Raw genomic sequence first — 17,347 nt, forward strand, 5'->3', positions numbered from 1 at the left:
GTTCAGACTCTATTGTAAAAGGCATGCTCTGCCAGCAAAGGAAGAGCTGGTTGCCTGGCAGCAGCCAGTAGTGTGTGCTCCATGAAGTCACCTGCCTGAGGTCACAGACAGTAACAATAAAGCTGGGATTTGAACCCCATGCCTCCAAAGCCCATGTTCCCTTCACTAGGCCACACCACACCCTATCTAACGCTGCTGCTGCTGCACTTCAGTGTGATCCAATCACTCACTACAGAACTACCCTGTAGGGCATGTCCTTAGCCCAGAGATCTCTCCTTCCTGAGGGCTTTCCCAATCACAGGGGCCCCAACAGAATGCTGGGCCCTTGGCCCACTGCAGCTCTGCAGAACCTCTTAAAGGCCAATAAAGCACTGTGAAAACCACAGTCACCGAACACACAAGAGGAAAATATGCGTGCACCCATAAAAATGTACACCTCATTTACCCAGAATTCAGCATAAGAATCCCGTATAAATAAAGAAATTCATGGGTTAAAGCTAAAACAATTTATTCATGAGACTTCCTCAGGCTCTGATTTATCACCTATGGACTGTTTTTCTCTTCAGTGCTGACAATTAGCTCCTAAGCCCACAGGTATGGAAAGGGTATTTGAGGCAGGCATACGACAGCGGTAAGAACTGCTGACAGCTAATGTGTGGAAAGCAAGAGGGCAGAAAAACTTTAAAAAGCTGAAAGACATAAAAACTTCAAACAAATAATAGGGGAAACAGCTCAAGCCCTAACACTGTTTAAATCACAACATAAAAAATTATGTTTAAAATGTTCACTTGGGATCATTAGGGAAAGTCTGTATCACATTCAGCACATTCCATTAAGAAAGCAAGGAAATAATATATTTTCCAAAGATTTCCATTCTAAATGGGAGATTTTGGTGCTTAATGGGCAAAAACCCAAAACTAAATTATCTAGAAAATTCTGTTCAAAAAGAATTACTTTCCTCTTGGAAATGGTTAGGCATTCCTAGTTGACAATGGTTTTATTGTAAATGACTACGATAATTTGCATGAATCCATACTGTGTTAATTCTTTGGGCTACAGTACTAATGGGAACAGTATTACACTGCACACTTTTATAGAACCTAGCATATATATGTGCATATGTGCAGCTACATAGATATACCAGTCCATGTTACTATAAATGTTCTACAATAAGAGCTGACTTAAATGGATTCTTTCCTAGTGAATAATACTTGTTTATAAAGAAAAGGGTGCTCAGGAGCTGGCTTTTTTGGCCAGCAATGGCCCTGATTTACTGTCTGACTGAAGGCAAATCATTTAATCTCTTTGTACATCACTGATTTCCTTATTTGTAAAAATAAGATAATGATTTACCTCTCAATTTGGCGGATTTTAAACTACAGATCCTTCTCAACTTATGATGAGGTTACGTTCCGATAAACCCATCATAAGTTGAGAATATCGAGTCAAAAATGCATTTAAAACACCTAACCTACTGAACATCATAGCTTAGCCTAGCCTACCTTAAATGTCCTCAGAATGCTTACATTAGCCTATATTTGGGTAATATCATCTAATACAAAGCCTATTTTATAATAAAGTGTTGAATATCTCATGTCATTTATTGAATACTGTACTGAAAATGAGAAACAATGGTTGTATGGGCACAGAATCGTTGTATCCTACCACATATCGCTAGCCTGGGAAAAGATCAAAATTCAAAGTAGTTTCTACTGAATGCGTATCACTTTTGCACCGTCATAAATTTGAAAAATCTTAAATTGAATCATTCTAAGTTGGGGACCATCAGCACTACTATAAAATTCTTTAGAAATATCTTCTTATATTTAGATAAATAATTTAAACCTTAAGTAACATGTTTTAAAACGCTGAAGATTTCCCCAGTAGAATATCTTACAAAGAAACAGATGTCTAAAAGCAAGTTAAAATAAAAAGTTACTTATACTTGTTCTAAAGCTCTATAAAAACAATTGATAGCATTAGGGTTGAAACTAATTTAAAAAAGAGGATGCAATTAAGCCCTCTGAATGAATTTCCAGTGTACAATCTTACTTTCCATGGAGATAAGAGTTGCTTTTATGATTTCAATTAAACGGACTTTCCTTCTACCATTAACCTTCTCTTGAAGGAGGTGGCAACCCAGCAGCGGAATAAATCAAACATATGCATTGTTGCAAAGCGTCTGCCCACTGTGCTGAGCTGTCAGTCTCTGAGATCTCCCTGACACGAGAGCAAACTAAAGCCAGGTTACAGCAGGAATTTGATCAGCTCCATTCATTCATATTTTCTCTCGAAGCTCCAATAACAAGCACACACAAGAAAGAGTAGAAGGTGGAGAGGGGAAAGTCTGAAGGACAGGGGCACAAATACCAAGACAGCAGGATTTGACAAACAGCCAGTTTTGTAGTGATTCAAGTTGTGCAGGGCCTGAAGCTTATACAATGTGGGTCTCTTTTCTTAAAAAAGAATACAAAATTATAAACACAAGACCTCAAAGGTCCTTCTCAGTGCCTTGGAAGGGGCTCGTGACAGTGAGGAACCCTGAAGCCTGAATTTCCTTAGCTTTATACAAAATCTGTCCCATAAATGACACCCCAATTCAGGTTAAGGGATGGGGCAGAACCTCAGAACACTGAAAACCACAAGCGACTTCAGACATTGCCTACCGCAGTCTTCTAGATGAGAAAACAGTAGGCCAGAAGTGACTAGACATTTCCATGTGCCTGAAAGATGAGGTGGTTAGAAACCACACAGAGAAAGTGGGAAGCAAGGTGCTCAAGAAATGGTATGTACAGACAGATGAGAAGTGCAGGACCTGACACAGCTACGGTGTTGTCGATGCTTTTCGTGAACACAACTAGGCAGGAAGACAAAGGGAATGGTGGGGTCAGGGGAGAAGCCACCACAGCGGAGCTCAGAGCTGGCAGGTGGCGACCGGGAAATCAAGGCACAGACAGCATGTGAAGGCTGTGGTGGTGCACAGCAGGTCGCTCCTAACAGCAAGGTGCAAACATGGCAGGTCGAAGAGCACGTGTAGATGGGAGGCCACGATCCAGCAATGACACAGAGGAGAGACAAAACAGAATGATGACACCAGACCCAGGGGTACTGAGGAAGGTATCTCAGTACTCAGTATGCAGCCGCAGACCAGATAGCGGAGTACATGTGGGGTGAGTGCTGAGGCAGCTGCTGCTGCAGGGTGCTCCCCATTCCCGCTTCCCCCTCCCGGAGCCATCTGCTCACGCTCAGCCAGAAACGTGGACATCGCTGTAAGCGCCACCACCTCACTCCTATCCCATCAGACTGGCCCCAAATGCTCCCCACGACTGTGGCCAGGTCTTCAGGGCTGACCGTCTCTGTCCCGAAAGCCGCACATCTCCACAGGAACTGCAGTCATCGCACCACAGACCCCACCCGCGCAGACCGCCTGCTCACGGCGGCCCGAGCACTTGGCCTCCTGTCCAGATCCCCTCAGGCACCACTTCATGTCTAACGTCCCGAGCACATCAGACGGTCTAAACCCCGCGTCTGGACCTGCTGCTCCCTCCGCAGCACGAATGGCCTCCTGCCGCAACAACTCCCCACTGCCCCTTGCACAGAACTGAGCTCAGACCCCACTATAGACCTGCCCCTGTGTGGACGCCTGCGGCCGGGTCCAACCTGGCTGACGGAGACAGTCAATTGCTCAGCCCCTGCTGTCCTCTGCGGGCGGCAAGCCCCTACTGTCCATCTTTCCCCTGCCCGTGCTGAGACCTCGCACTGCCAGTGCGGCCGCGGACAGGGCCCAGGGGGACCGGGGAGGCGGAGCGGGGGTCAGAGGACATCTCTGCAGGCAGCAGTACAGCCATGCCCAAGCCAAGGACAACAGACAGAGGCCTCCCAAGGGAGGGTCGGGTCCCACGACACGGGGAGGGGGCTAGGCACAGCAACGGGGTCGGGGGTCAGGGGCATGAGGGGACAGGAGAGGGCCAGGTGCAGCACCGGGGTCGGGGGTCAAGGGTAGGGTGACAGGAGAGGACCAGGTGCAGCGCTGGGGTTGGGGGTCAGGGGTGTGAGGGGACAGGAGAGGGCCAGGTGCAGCACTGGGTCGGGGTCATGGGTGTGAGGGGCCAGGTGCAGCACCGGGGTCGGGGGTCAAGGGTAGGGTGACAGGAGAGGGCCAGGTGCAGCGTCAGGGTCAGGGGCATGACGGGACAGGAGAAGGCCAGGTGCAGCACTGGGGTCAGGGGTCAAGGGTGGGGTGACAGGAGAGGGCCAGGTGCAGCGCCGGAGTCGGGGGTCAGGGGCATGAGGGGACAGGAGAGGGCCAGGTGCAGTACTGGGGTTGAGGGTCGGGGCATGGGGGGACAGGAGAGAGCCAGGTGCAGCACCAGGGTCGGGGGTCAAGGGTGGGGTGACAGGAGAGGGCCAGGTGCAGCGCCGGGTCGGGGGTCAGGGGCGTGAGCGGACAGGAGAGGGCCAGGTGCAGCGCCGGGGTCGGGGGTCAAGGGTGGGGTGACAGGAGAGGGCCAGGGCGCAGCACCGGTGTCGGGGGTCGGGGGCTGACGTGACATGAGAGGGCCAGGTGCAGCTCCAAGGTCAGGGGTCAGAGGACAGAGATGACAGGAGAGGGCCAGGGCGCAGCGCTGGAGTCGGGGGCGTGGGGTGACAGGAGACGGCCAGGGAGCAGCACCCGGGCTGGGGACTGAGGCGACAGCAGAGGGACAGACGCAGCGCCGGGGTCGAGGGTCAGGGGCTGAGGTGACAGGAGCGGCGGGGGGCGGCGGCGAGGCTGGCGCCGGGAGCGGGGCGGCGGGCACCCGCGAGGGCACAGAGCCGCTAGCGCCACCCGGCCGCGCAGGCCCGGAGGCCCGTCCCTACCTAGAGATACGCAGCACCGCCGGAGACGCGCAGCCTGCCCTCCGCCCGCTCTAGCCCCGCGCACTTCCGCTTCCGCTCGGACACTTCCGCTCGAGGGACCGCCCCCGCGCGGGGGCGAGGCACGCGCTGCCGGGCCCAAGAGTCTCAGGGGGAGTGAGGTGCGCAGGCGCAGGAGACCAACTGGCTATGCCGGCGCCGGGGGTGCGAGGTGCGCAGGCGCCGCGCCCGTTGCCACGGAAACCGGGTCACCGGCAGGTGCTGTGCTGCCGGCACGTGGGGTCGTCGGCCGCTGTGTCTGACGCCAGGGTTCTGCGCAAGGACTCGTAGTGGCCAATGCCGGCTGGCTTAGGAGACTGTCAGCTGGTCCAGCCCCGGCTAAGCGAAAGGCTGTTGTTAGCATCCGAACACGCCCATCACCATCTGGAGCATGGCAGGGGGATGGGAATGCAGAGTGGCGTGGGCTTACAGCCTGGGACCTTGGGCAAGTTACTGAACCTCTGTCCCCTTGGCTTCTTCCTCTGTGAAGTTGGGGTCATAATGGTCCTTCCCAGACCCAGCTTGGCCCATGGTCAACACTAAGTAAATAGGAGCCATTTGTTAGTAGCTAATGCTGTGATGTTGGGGAGGACCATCTGTACTCTTGAGCCCAGGTCTTTTTAACTGGCAGGTTCGCCAGTCTGGAACGGAGTGGGAGAGTTCCGGGCCGAGGGAGAAGCAAGGACGGGTGAGGATGCATACTGATTTAGAGGAATGTCAGTGCATGCAACGTCTGCAGGAGGGGCAGAGGCAGACAAAACTGACCAAGTGACCCTGATCATGCAGGGTCTTCGTCTCACGTTAAGCAGTTTGGACTCTGTTTGTAAGCCACTGTCTGGACCTTATTTCTAAAGCAGCTTTAAGATAGGTAAACTTCCCATTTGGGACGTGCTCCCGTGGGCGCGGAGGGAAGGCAGGCTTCAGATCACTTGCAGTTCCCAAGCCTCTAGCTGCAACACCACCCTTTTCTCTGTGACCAGGAGAACATTTCGGTAGACAAGTGTGATGACAGAATAACCTTGAAACCAATCTAACTTGCTTTTTAAGTAAATTATTGACAAACAATTATTAATCATAACAAATTATGTAAATGCATCTCAAAACCTATCTTTACATACAACATGTATTAGTAGGGCTGTTGTAAGCCCCAGGGAGCTAGAGGCTTCAGTCAGGGCTTCAGTAAAATGATCAAATATCCTTCCTTCAGAGTCTTGCAAAGCTCTAGACAGATGAAGCACTCCGAAAGCATTACCAAATTGAAGCCACACCATTTGTTTGTATTAAACAACTTAGGAAGGAATCTCTCCATTCAGCATACAAGGCTTTCATCTCCTGTTGATTTTTTTTTCTAAGTAAAATCAACAAGCAGTACTCGGTACCTATTACTGGTTAGGTGCCAAAGGGTGACACGAAGAAGTATGTGAAATGGTCTCGAGTCTGAAGGAATGCACATTGTGGCAAGGAGATAATGTGTGAACTGAGCCTGGAAGGAAGGGTAAAATCTGAGACAGGATTAGAAGAGGAACGACTTTCAGGCAGAAGGAGAAAACCTGGGAAAGAGATGGAGGTAGAAATTCAGGTGGTGGAGGAAGGAACCAGGGACAGTGGACTTCAGGAGCAAGAGGCTGTCACAGATAACAGTGGAGACACTGGACCGGATTGTGGAGGTGGAGGGAGGCAGGCAACCGAAGCCCCTCTGATTGCCTTCCAGGAATCTTAGCACTTGGCAGTTCTCATCTACTCCACAGAGCTTCCAATAAGCATTCTGCCTCACTCCTGAATACACACAGATGACCAAGGGTCAACAGACATTTGAGGGAGACAGACAGAAAAAGGGAAAAACAAAGTAGGAAGAAGAAAAGATAAAATCTTTATTATTTGCAGTCTCTGAAGATAGTATTACACCCTTGAAAGAAAATGAGAAAAGTATGTAAAAGAACATTCAGAAAATAAGAAAGAGCTCTTGAAAATTAAAAAAAGAAGTAAATTTAAAAGTTGATAAAAGAGAAGATAAATTTGATGATACTCAGGTAACAATACAAAGGAAAAGAGATGGAGAAAGAGAAAACATAAGAAAATTAGCAGATTAATCTAAAAAATTTGACATCTGAGAAATAGGAATTACAGGAAAGAGAATAGAGAAAATAAAAAGGAGGAAATTACTCAATATTTCAATTACTCAATTACTCAAATAATTCAAGAAAACTTCCCAGATCTAAAGACACGTTCTCATATTGAAAGGGCTCACCAAATGTCCAGCACAACAAAGCTAAAAAGATCCACAGCAAGGCACCTCATCACAAAACTTCAGCGATAAAGGAAAGAGCTTAAAAAGTTTCCATGAGGAAAAATAGAAAGGTCACATTTAAGGGATTGGAAAGCAAAATGACATGGAAATTCTCAATAGAATCCCTGAGGCTGACATTCAAAGGAGCATTAACTTTAAAATTCTGAAGAAAATAATTCTAACATGAAATTCTACTCTGAATCAAAATGTTAATTAAATGTGAAGGTAGAATAAAGATATTTTCAGATATGCAGCTCAGAAACATTATCTACTCGGGCCAGCCAGGTGGTGTAGTGGTTAAGTTTGTACGCTCCCCTGCTGAGGCCTGGGGTTCACAGGTTAGCATACTGGCAGCAGACATATACACTACCCATCAAGCCATGCTGTGGCAGGCATCCCACATACAAAATAGAGGAAGCTTGCCACAGATGTAGGCTCAGCAACAATCCTCCTCAAGCAAAAAGAGGAAGATTGGCAACAGATGTTAGCTCAGGGCCAATCTTACTCCAAAAAAAAAAAACCCAGCATGTATTATAAAAAATAAATATTATCTACTAAATACTTTATCTCAGAAATCTCCTGGAGGAAATTCTTCTCCAAAATTAAGACGTCAAGAAAGGAATACTTAGGACCCAGATAGCAAGGAATCTAAGTGAAGGGAGAGGAAGGAAGTCCCAGGACAAAAGCTGGAGACCGTCTAGGTTGGAGCAGGAGGCTTCCTGGAGACATATTTCCAGGAAAAAGTGAAACCAATGGAAAACCTATTTGAATATTTTAAAAGGATATCTTTAGAGTTTGGTGACAATGATAAGTAAAAGGTACATAGAAAAGGCAATAAGCAAATAAATTAGGTAATTGTTGAATCCAATAAAGACAGAAATGTACAGGAAAGAAAATGTAACCATGGTATATGCCTCAAATGTAAATGAGGATTACTTAATTTTAACAGGGTAAATACTGAATAGTAATTTAATCAAGGGATGTTATGACCTTTTGAAAAAGGGGAGGTGATTTTATATGTGTTCATAAACATATGTGTGTCTAGGAAATCAAGTGAAGGAGTTAAATCCTCATCTTCTAGAGGAAGTCATAAACAATATACACAACAGAAAAAGAAAAACATAGCATTAGAAACTCTTTTTTAAGAAATATGAGGGTAAATTCCAAAAGAAATAGCTAAGAGTTAAATGTAGAAAAAGAAATTGGGAGTGGGGATCCGTGGTGTGGGCAATTGCTATTTTTTGTTATAAATCTAGAAATACTATTTGAATTTTAAAATCTGTAAGTATATTACTTTGATAAACGGAACAATTTTAAGTTTTAAAAAGTGGTTAAGTAACTAGTACAAGGGGTAGTAAGTGGCACAATTGTTACTCAAACTCAAATCCGTCTAAATTCTAAAGGCTTCAAAATATTTTTTACATCTACAAAACACCACAGTGAAGGCAAGGAAAAGCTAGAGATTTCTTCAGGTCTCTCCGGGGAGATGAAAAGGAAAGTTGTACACAGAAATCAGTGCAAAAGGAGCAAAAACGAATTACCTGTGATCATTCACCCTTTCCCCATCTCCTGCTTCAAGCCACACATAGACACTCTCCTGTGCCCTATTGTGTACATCAGATTGATCAGTTTGGGGACATTCTAAAAACAGGATGAAGGATTTACATAAAAGGGGAAAATAAGGAGGAAAGAAAGGAACAAAGAAGAAAAAACTGGAGGTTGAGAATAGGGAAAAGTTGGGTATTAAGGGAGAGTAACACGTGGAAGAGAAAGACTTCATGTCAACTGTGAGAAAGATAACATGGAGAAGGAAATGAGTTGGGAAATGATAGGATTTGGGACAGGTTTCTCTTGGTAACAAACTGACCCTTTAAATAGATAGCCTTCAAGGTTTATCTGGAATTAGTTTTAATTTTATTTGTATGCTGAACTGAATTTCTTTGAATGCAACAACCACATGGGCCCTACATTTTATTTGAGTAATGGTTTACCATCCAAAAATTGAGAAAGAAAAAAAAAGCCACAACATAAAAACATACTGATTTCTACATGGTTGATGCACATTAAATGCTACTGACATGTTTTCTTGCTGATAAAAAGTGTCATAGAAAAAGAAAAGGTCCCTCTTCCTCTACTGGTCATTGTTACATCTGTTTGTGACTTCTGGGCCACTGCAGGCATCACGCATTCATGAGAGGGAGCCAACCAAGTTTCAAGGCCAACAACCAAGCACAGTGGAGCAGAAAGATGGAAGGCACCTTGTGCCTTGACAACGTGGTTGAGCCAAAAACTAACACGAAGACCACTCTACCTCCTAACTCCATGAGAGGATGTCTTTCCCGTACAGTGAAGAGTGTTGAACAGGGTTTCCTGTTACTTGCAGCCAAAAGTCTCCTAACTTTCACCTTCCACCCATGAAGGAATAATCCCCACAGAACTTGTCCCTCTATTCTAAACAACGAGAAAACGACACTAAATACATAAAATTAGTATTTTCAGACAGTAGACAACAGGAAGTGAAGGAAGGAGATTCCAGACAGAAGGGAAACAATGAGGTGTGCCCAGTGACTCCTCTGATTTTCTGCCTAGATCAGCAGAGAAAATCAATGAAACAAAAGGCTGGTTCTTTGATAAGATCGATGAAACTGATAAACCTGTAGCTATATTGATTGTGATAAAAAGAGAGAAGGCACGGATTACCCATACTAACAATGGAAGATGATTTCACATCTTGTACTTAGGCTGAAGCATTAAAAGGAGACTGTCTGAACAACTTTAGATGAGGTGAAGAAATTCCTTAAACCATACAAGTCACCAAACCTGACCAAAGAAGAAATAGAAAATCTCAGTAACCCTATGTTTATTAAACCCTGTATTTATTTATTCAATTGAATTTGTAAATTAAAACCTTCCAACAAAGAAAACTCCAGACCCAAGTGGCCTCACTGGCAAATTCTCTCAGGCCTTTCAGGAAGACATATTAATCGGACATGAACTCTTTCTGAAAATAACAGAGCGGGGAAGACTTTTCTACTCATTTATAATTTATATAGTGGCAGAAAGCAGATCTAATTTCACTTTGGACCTGGGGCTCCTGTGACAGGTGAGCGGATGAATGAATAAGAGTCAATGAGGTGGCCTCCTGAGCGCTATGTGCTTTGGGCAGGTGGGGCTGAGCCCAGCCCCCGCTATGAACTGTGATTGGGAGAAGCCGGTTGTGGTTTTTCCACTTGCCTTGATTGTGGTTGGTTCCGTGGTGGCCTAAGACTTAGTTCCAGCCACTGAGAAATGTAGGTGGTGGTGGGTCATGCCTCACACACTCAGGGCCCTTAACAACCTGAAAACTGCCACCTTTTTTTTGCCTGAATTAACCTACTAATGTTAATAGGCACAGTGCCAACTCCCACGAAAACGTAGTTTGCGATTGTTCCTACAAAGCCAGGCTCACCCACCATGCCGCCCTTACCCAGCAACAGCCCAATGCCTAGGTTTTGAAAGCACTTTACAATCTTTAGTTATTAGTGATGATGACTGATAAACAGCCCTCCGCCCCGTTCCCATTTTCCTAAAAGAAAATAGCATTTTGGAAACAGATCTTGATGGTGAGCCAGTGCTGTCCTCACTCTGTTTCCTGGGAGGTGGTGGAGGAGCCGGAGTAAGAATTAAAAGACAAGAGGGAAGGAAACTGCTGGAAAGCGAGGAATGCCACGCTAGAAAGGAGGTCCTACACTTGAGATTAAGGAATGCGTGGATTTGATGGTGAAAAAACATTTGCGTAAATTTGTCCCCTCTTTTTTCCTCCAATACTTAGGCTGTTTATTGGGGTCCCTTTCTCTGCAGCCCATTTACTGGAGCAGGGCTTTGCAAAGCCGGTCTCCTAGCAGCGAATGCAGGAGGCCCATTCATATTACAATGGACGGAAAGGAAAGAAAGAGCCTGGTTTGTTTAAACTGCCCCTGTCTTCATTCACAGCCTGATGTCCGTCTGCATTGTGACACCCACAATGGCACTAAAGGACTCATTGTGGCCGAAAACAAATCAAAACAGAATAAGGGGTGCTAAGATAAAAGAGTCATGCAACAAAATTGCTTAAAAAATCTAAGTCTTACATCTGAGATTTATGTTACCTTTTGGCTGTGTGGCCTATTGACCGGTGTTTATAATAACCACTAGAGTTTAATAAACAAAAAGATAAATGGGAACCTTATGTACATTTTTAAAGGCGCTCACACAGAAAGGATGGGTATGCTGCGTTGCTTTGGAAGCTGTTTAATAATTACGGTTCTCTGTTTGCACAACATTTGGGGCGCCGCACTCTGCACTGTGTTGATTCTCCTTCCGATAAACGTGCCCTAGCTGCGCCCATGCGGCCCAACAGCGTCCCCCACACAGTGGCCCCCACCGCCCACCCCGGGCCTGAACCCACATCAGATGTTGCAAGAACCCACGCCCAGTTCAGCAGGCAACAGGTGGAAGGTTGAATAGCTTCACACGTTTTTCGGGAGAGGGGGTGGGGAGAAAGAGGAAAAAAGGAGGGCGCGAGGGCAGGCTTCGGGGGCCGATTTAAGGATTAGATCAGATGTTATAGCCAGTGAAAAATTAAACAGCCCGGTGCTCTGGGGAGCGCAGATTAATATATTTAGTGACTGTGCGCACAAAGGCTGCTCATTGTAGCCACGTCTGAATGCCTGTGAATAGGATGGAACATATGCAGCCTGTCACCGCAGGTGCCCACATCTGTTCTTCCCGGGCAGATGCTCGCAAAAAGGGAGGTGGGAGGTCGGCAAGGACAGCGTGGTCGCAAGCTTCGCCTTGCCGAGCTCCTTGGGTCCCGCGGGGACACTCGTGGGGAGGGCGCGCCGAGGCCTCGAGGCCCAGTTAGTCTGGGGCGATTCCGCTCGGAGACCGGGGCGCCTTCGCCCCGCGGGCCGTGTGATTGACTGGCCGCCCCGGGGACCAGGCGACAGGTGCCCGCGACCTCCCGGGTGGGCGCCGTCTTGGGGAGGGAGGCTTCAGGAAGGCCCTCCACGTCGCCCCCGGCGCCTTCTCTCCCCTCCCCCATGGTCTTACAAAGCCCCAGGCTCGCGACCCCCAGGTGCGAGGCCTCGGCTGGGACCGAGCTTTAACGCAGGTGACCTCCGGCTTCAGGGTCGGGATCCCCGGTGCTGCAGCCCTCGGGGAGCGCACGAAGGGCACCCCGCCGCACGTTCCCGCCGCCCCAGGCCTCTGACCGCGCACAGACGCCCCTCCGAGCGAGCGCCCGGCGCCGCGCCGCCACCACCTCCAGGAAGCCCTCCGGAACGCCATCTTGCGCCACAGCCCCTCCCGGGCGGTAGCCGCCTGCCCGGAGCGCCCCCGCCGGCTCCCGGCACGTTCCTGAGTGGAGAGCTCGGAGGGGCCGCCGGGGGCGCGGCGGGAGCAGCTGCGCGGTCATCTGATCCGGGACAAAGGCGCGCCCGCCGGGCCGGGCCAGGTAAACACGGCTTTGTCATGGAGATGAGGCGCGGGGCCCCGGCAGATGATGCGCGGCCGGGAAGGAGTGGCCCAGCCCCGGACGCGGGGGCGGGAGGCCGCGGCGTGCGGGCCACAGCTGAGCCACGCGACCCGCGCTCGTGCGAATCCGCCCCGGCCACCCGCCGCCCCACGCCCCGCACCCCAACACACCACGTGGGGCCGGAGGTTCCTTTCTCTCCGCGCCAAGGCCGCTGGGCCCTTGAAAACAGAGAAGGCTGCGACCCGCCGACCCTGCCCCCTGGGGCGGTCAGCGCCCCCGTCCCACTCGCGGGGTCTCCAGCGCCCAGTCTGCGGTTGGAAGGGAAAGGTTGAGGAGAAGTTGTCAGGGCCCATCGCTTCTTACCCTGGGCTTCCGGCCTCCTGCCACCCCCACTCTTCACCCCACGAACCTGCTGGGCCAGAGGTCGCTGTCCTGGGTGTCTGTGGGGCCACCCCTCCTCTGAGGCGGCTGCCGCCAAAGAGGGCTGAAGAGGCAGGAGCTGTGTGGGGCCTCACTGGGTGTACAGTGTGTGTTTATTTATCCTCCAGCGTCTAAACACCTGCCAGATCTGCCCTCTTGATTCTCGGCTGTGGGTGAATGGATGGCTCAGGTTAGAATGTGTCTTCACTTACACAGACCCAAACCTAACTCAATCAGGTGTCAGCGTATCCTTGTAAATGTTCATGGGTCTCCGAGATTCAGTCCTTAAGACAGCCTTGAGAAGTAAGAAGTAGGGAAATACCCATAATGGCTACAGGGCTGGAGAGAGAGACGTCAGTAAGAGCTTCCTATATCCACAGCAAACCGGCCAGTTCCTCTGCTGTGTTAACCGCTTTGTGACTGATGGAGCATGGGCAGAGGGTGTGTTGGTGGGAGATGCGATACTAATACTAATTAATAAACATGCTTAGGGTCCCTTCTGCTTCTGCTGCTTTTTTTCTTTATTTTTTTTCCAAGTAAGCTGGCATGTTTGATCAACACCAGATTTGCTGCCTGGAAGTTTTTTATTTTGTTGTTCTGAACAAGGACCCTAATTCTTCTTAGGAATAAGAGAACCTCTCTGTTGGGTACACAGCATTCAGTTGGTCTAAGAAAACACAAACCCCACTCAAGTCTCCAGACTTGTTTACACAGAAAACTGAACCTGTGGCTGGCTTAGAGTCTGAAGCCTATTCTGGGCATTGTTTATTGCAATCTGCCCGGATCCCCCGCCCCAACCACCACCACACACATACCTTCAGAATAGAACCCTTCTCTGGGTGAAGGGGGATTGAAACAGGATTGGGGGATCGCAGTACCAGGTCGCACTCAGTGCTGAGGATGGGCATCTTTAATTTGATAAAATGATCGCAGTGAGCTTTTATTCCCAAGTGGCCCAATAAAATGATGGGTGAAATAACCAGGGTCTCCAGCAAACAGAACCCAGCTGTAGTTGTGCGGCCGTGGCTCTGACTATACAACCTGAGCCCAGCCTGGCCACTCGGGTTATTCAGGCTATGAGCCATGCCTGCCCAGGAAAAACAAAACACCCCCCTCTGGGCAGTAATTCCTCTCTCCACTCCTGTCTGATGTATGGGTGCCTTCTAAGCCCTAATGAGCCCCACTTTGTACAGTACATTTGCTGAGACATCAAAAAGTATTTAAAAGAAAGTTTCCTGCTTTTTCCTAATGAGTAAGGTGAGGATTTATGGTGTGTGGGGAGGAGGGAATCTGGCTGCTAGGGCCAACACGGAGGCAAGTCTATTTAACACGCTCTAGCTTAAGCTCCCTCTGCATTTCGGGGGTGCACAGCACTTGGTTGCAGGAGTATAGAGACATGCAGTTAGGGAGTGAAAAAACGCCATTTGGTTCAGAGCAGATGGCTGGCTAGGGAGCTGATGGCGTCTAAAGGCGTGTCATCCCCCTTCAGCCTGAATCCCTAAGGGCTCCCCTTGTCTTCCCAATCAATGAAAATTAAAGTGCAAAGAAAGGATGAATAGTTGGACCTCGAGTCTCTCCTTTGTTCATCCCAGCTACTGGTGTGCAGGAGTTAAACTACAACAGGCTCCTATAGAAACACTGAAGTTAAACAGTCTCCCGTTAGCTCAGCTTTGAAAGGGAGAGGGGAGAGGAGCCAACGTGGGGTAGGGGGCAGAGAGAGAGAGAGAGAAGAGGAAGGAGGAGGAGGAGGAGGAGGAGGAAGAAGGGAGAAGAGGAAGAAGAAAGAAGAGGAAGAACAGGAGGAGGAGGAAAGAGAAGAAAAGGGCTTTCTGCTTGATTTCCCCAATACAGAATCGTGTGGCATAAATTAAGTTGGAAAAGAATGAATGCTTTGGGCAGGATTCTGATGGATTTTACGATGCCTTTCAGTTCCGCTTTGCCGCTGTAATCGAGAAATCTGTGCCGCGTCAATTTAACAAATACTTGATACTGAGGGGGGTTTGTTAAAGATTTGGGGCAAGTCTTTTTTCCCCCGAGGTTTAAGCTCTTGCGCGTGGAACTTTTTATTTCCAGTTTTCTAAACAGGCATTCAAATGAGCCTGTTTCCCACTTCCATTTTCTAATTAAAAGGTTCCTGATATTTCATTTCTTACTGAAATCTACTCTCAGTCTCAGAGGCACAGAGGATTTAGAGCCCACATTCCTTTCTTCCTCTGCATCTCCCCTGCCCCTAAAGCCCTCTCACCTCCCTCCCTCACGGCTCCCTCTCTCTGACACACACACACACCCCAGCTTCCATACTGTAGGCAGCAGAGTTCTCAGAAATTAGCTTTCAGAGGAAACATAGATGTAGTGAAAAGGATGCTGACACTAGGTGGCAAGATTAAATTAGGATTCGCGCTGGCCTAGCCGTGTGGTGATGTCGCCAATCCTCACGGAGTCCGCTAAGGGCAGCCACGCTGGGATTGCCACTGCCATGGGGGTGCAACATCTTTTGAAGCCTCCATTTGTTCTGAACCAAACAGTAGGGGGCCCTGGTGGGGTCCAAGCCTGCCTTTCTCACCTCAGCTTTAAATGTTACATGCAGGTTACTTTCGATTAATTCTTTGCTTCTCTATGAGGCAGCAGAGGAAATCCTAAAATGTTCATAACTGCCGATCCCAAAACTTTACAGGTTTTTGGGAGCCACAGAATCAAGGTTCCGGTTGCCTAATAGCCCGAGGGACAGTCATGGATGACTTCACCCAGTGATTTTTAGATTGCTGTTTATAGTGGTTTTACTTGGTATTTGAGAATTTTCCTTCTTCCTGTGCCTTATATGATACTTTGTGATCTTTATGTCAGCTGCAATGAAAGTCACCTTTTGCCAGGACAGTGGCATTCCCACCAATAAGGCGCTGAGACACACCTGCAGGGAGGCCATGGTGGCAGGGCGCCTTGGGGCTGTGCTGCAATCAAAGTGACATGTACTCCAGCTCTCACACCTTTCATCCCAGTGAAGCTGCCATAGGTGTTGGGGGGAGGCTGAAGGAAGAGCAGACAGAGACTGGAAAGAGCCCTCGCTGTGGGCCCAGCACAAAGTTGGATGCCAGAGTAGGAGTCCATGCCCCACCTTACTTCTTGCACCGTGCCCCAAGCATGAGAGCAATTTAGATAATTCATTGTGTGGTACGTGTGTTCTCGGCCCTCCCAATAAACTCATTTCCCTTTAAAAAAATGAAAACAAAAGTTCTAGTATCTGATGGACGTGTAAAAACCTAATAAGGTGATGTTGTGTAAAGGTTGCGGGTTGGGGGGGCCGGGCTGGAGGGTCTTTAGAACATGTGCCGGACATTGTTGCAGAGGCCGCGGCGCGCGCAGAGGGGAGCTCTTTCTCTCCGCATTGTGCGGGGAGCAGGTGCGGTCTGCATTACCATACAGCTGAGCGCACAAAGAGCCACTGATTCAGCCTCGCACAATAACAGACTGCCTTAATGACAGCCACGCGAACGACACACACCAAACTCACTTTTTACCAAGCGGAGGGAGGCCGAGGGGGAAATACCCAGGAGAGAGGGGCTGGAGACCCAGGAAAGGTGGCGGTGGCAGAGAATCGCGCCGGGAAGGGTGTGTGTGTGTGCGCGTATTGGGAGCGGATGGAGGGGTGGCTGTAGTTTAAGGCGTCAGGATCTCCCCGCCGGGGGGACAGGCAGCTCGGACCCCGCCCTCCCAGCAGCCGCTGATCGATGCGGTGACACTCGCCCCCGGCTCTGCCCTGCGTGCCGGCTCTGCGTCCCCAGACGCACAGTCGCCGTCCTCGGCCGGGAGGTGTATCGGTGTCAGACCTTCCCAAACTTCCCGAAACTGCCGCTGCGCTGTCGCCACCTCTGCCCACTGCTCGCGCCCGCGCCTTCCCACCGTGCCCCGGCCCCCGCCCCCGAGACTCCAGCTTGGGCAGCGGCTGTCCCGGAGAGGGGGCGGCCCGCGGGAACCGGGCCTCTAACTTGGCCCCCGTCCCCGAGCCCGGGACGCGGCCGCGCAGGAGACGGGGGCGCAGCGGCGGCCGGGCAGTTTGCGAGGCCGCGTCCGGCCGCACCAGCCCGGCTGCTCTCGGCGGCGGAGGCGCGGCGCCCCGCGTGTCCCCGGGGCCTCCGCGAGCCTGCGGCCGGGAGGCAACGCGGAGGAGCCGGGGCGGCGGCACCAGCTCCGGGAGCAGAGGGGATTCTCGCGGTGAGCGTTTTGCAGGAATGTAAATGAGCGCGTTTTGTGTC

At 49.7% G+C, this 17,347-nt stretch overlaps 1 protein-coding gene across 2 annotated transcripts in view; it reads right to left on the reverse strand.

Annotated features, from left to right (window-relative positions):
* The window catches only part of FAM120B (family with sequence similarity 120 member B), a 96,615-nt gene that overhangs the window by 79,035 nt on the left and 233 nt on the right, over positions 1-17,347 (reverse strand). Inside the window, exon 1 of one of the 2 annotated variants that reach the window (XM_005608159.4) lies at positions 4,861-5,042. The exons of the other annotated variant lie outside the window; for it this stretch is intronic. The gene's annotated coding sequence lies outside the window, so the exon portion shown is untranslated. Of the gene's footprint in view, positions 1-4,860; positions 5,043-17,347 lie in introns of those variants that run through there. 2 annotated transcript variants of the gene reach the window in all.

This window comes from Equus caballus, chromosome 31 (assembly GCF_041296265.1).
Source record: "Equus caballus isolate H_3958 breed thoroughbred chromosome 31, TB-T2T, whole genome shotgun sequence".
NCBI classification, from domain to species: domain Eukaryota; kingdom Metazoa; phylum Chordata; class Mammalia; order Perissodactyla; family Equidae; genus Equus; species Equus caballus.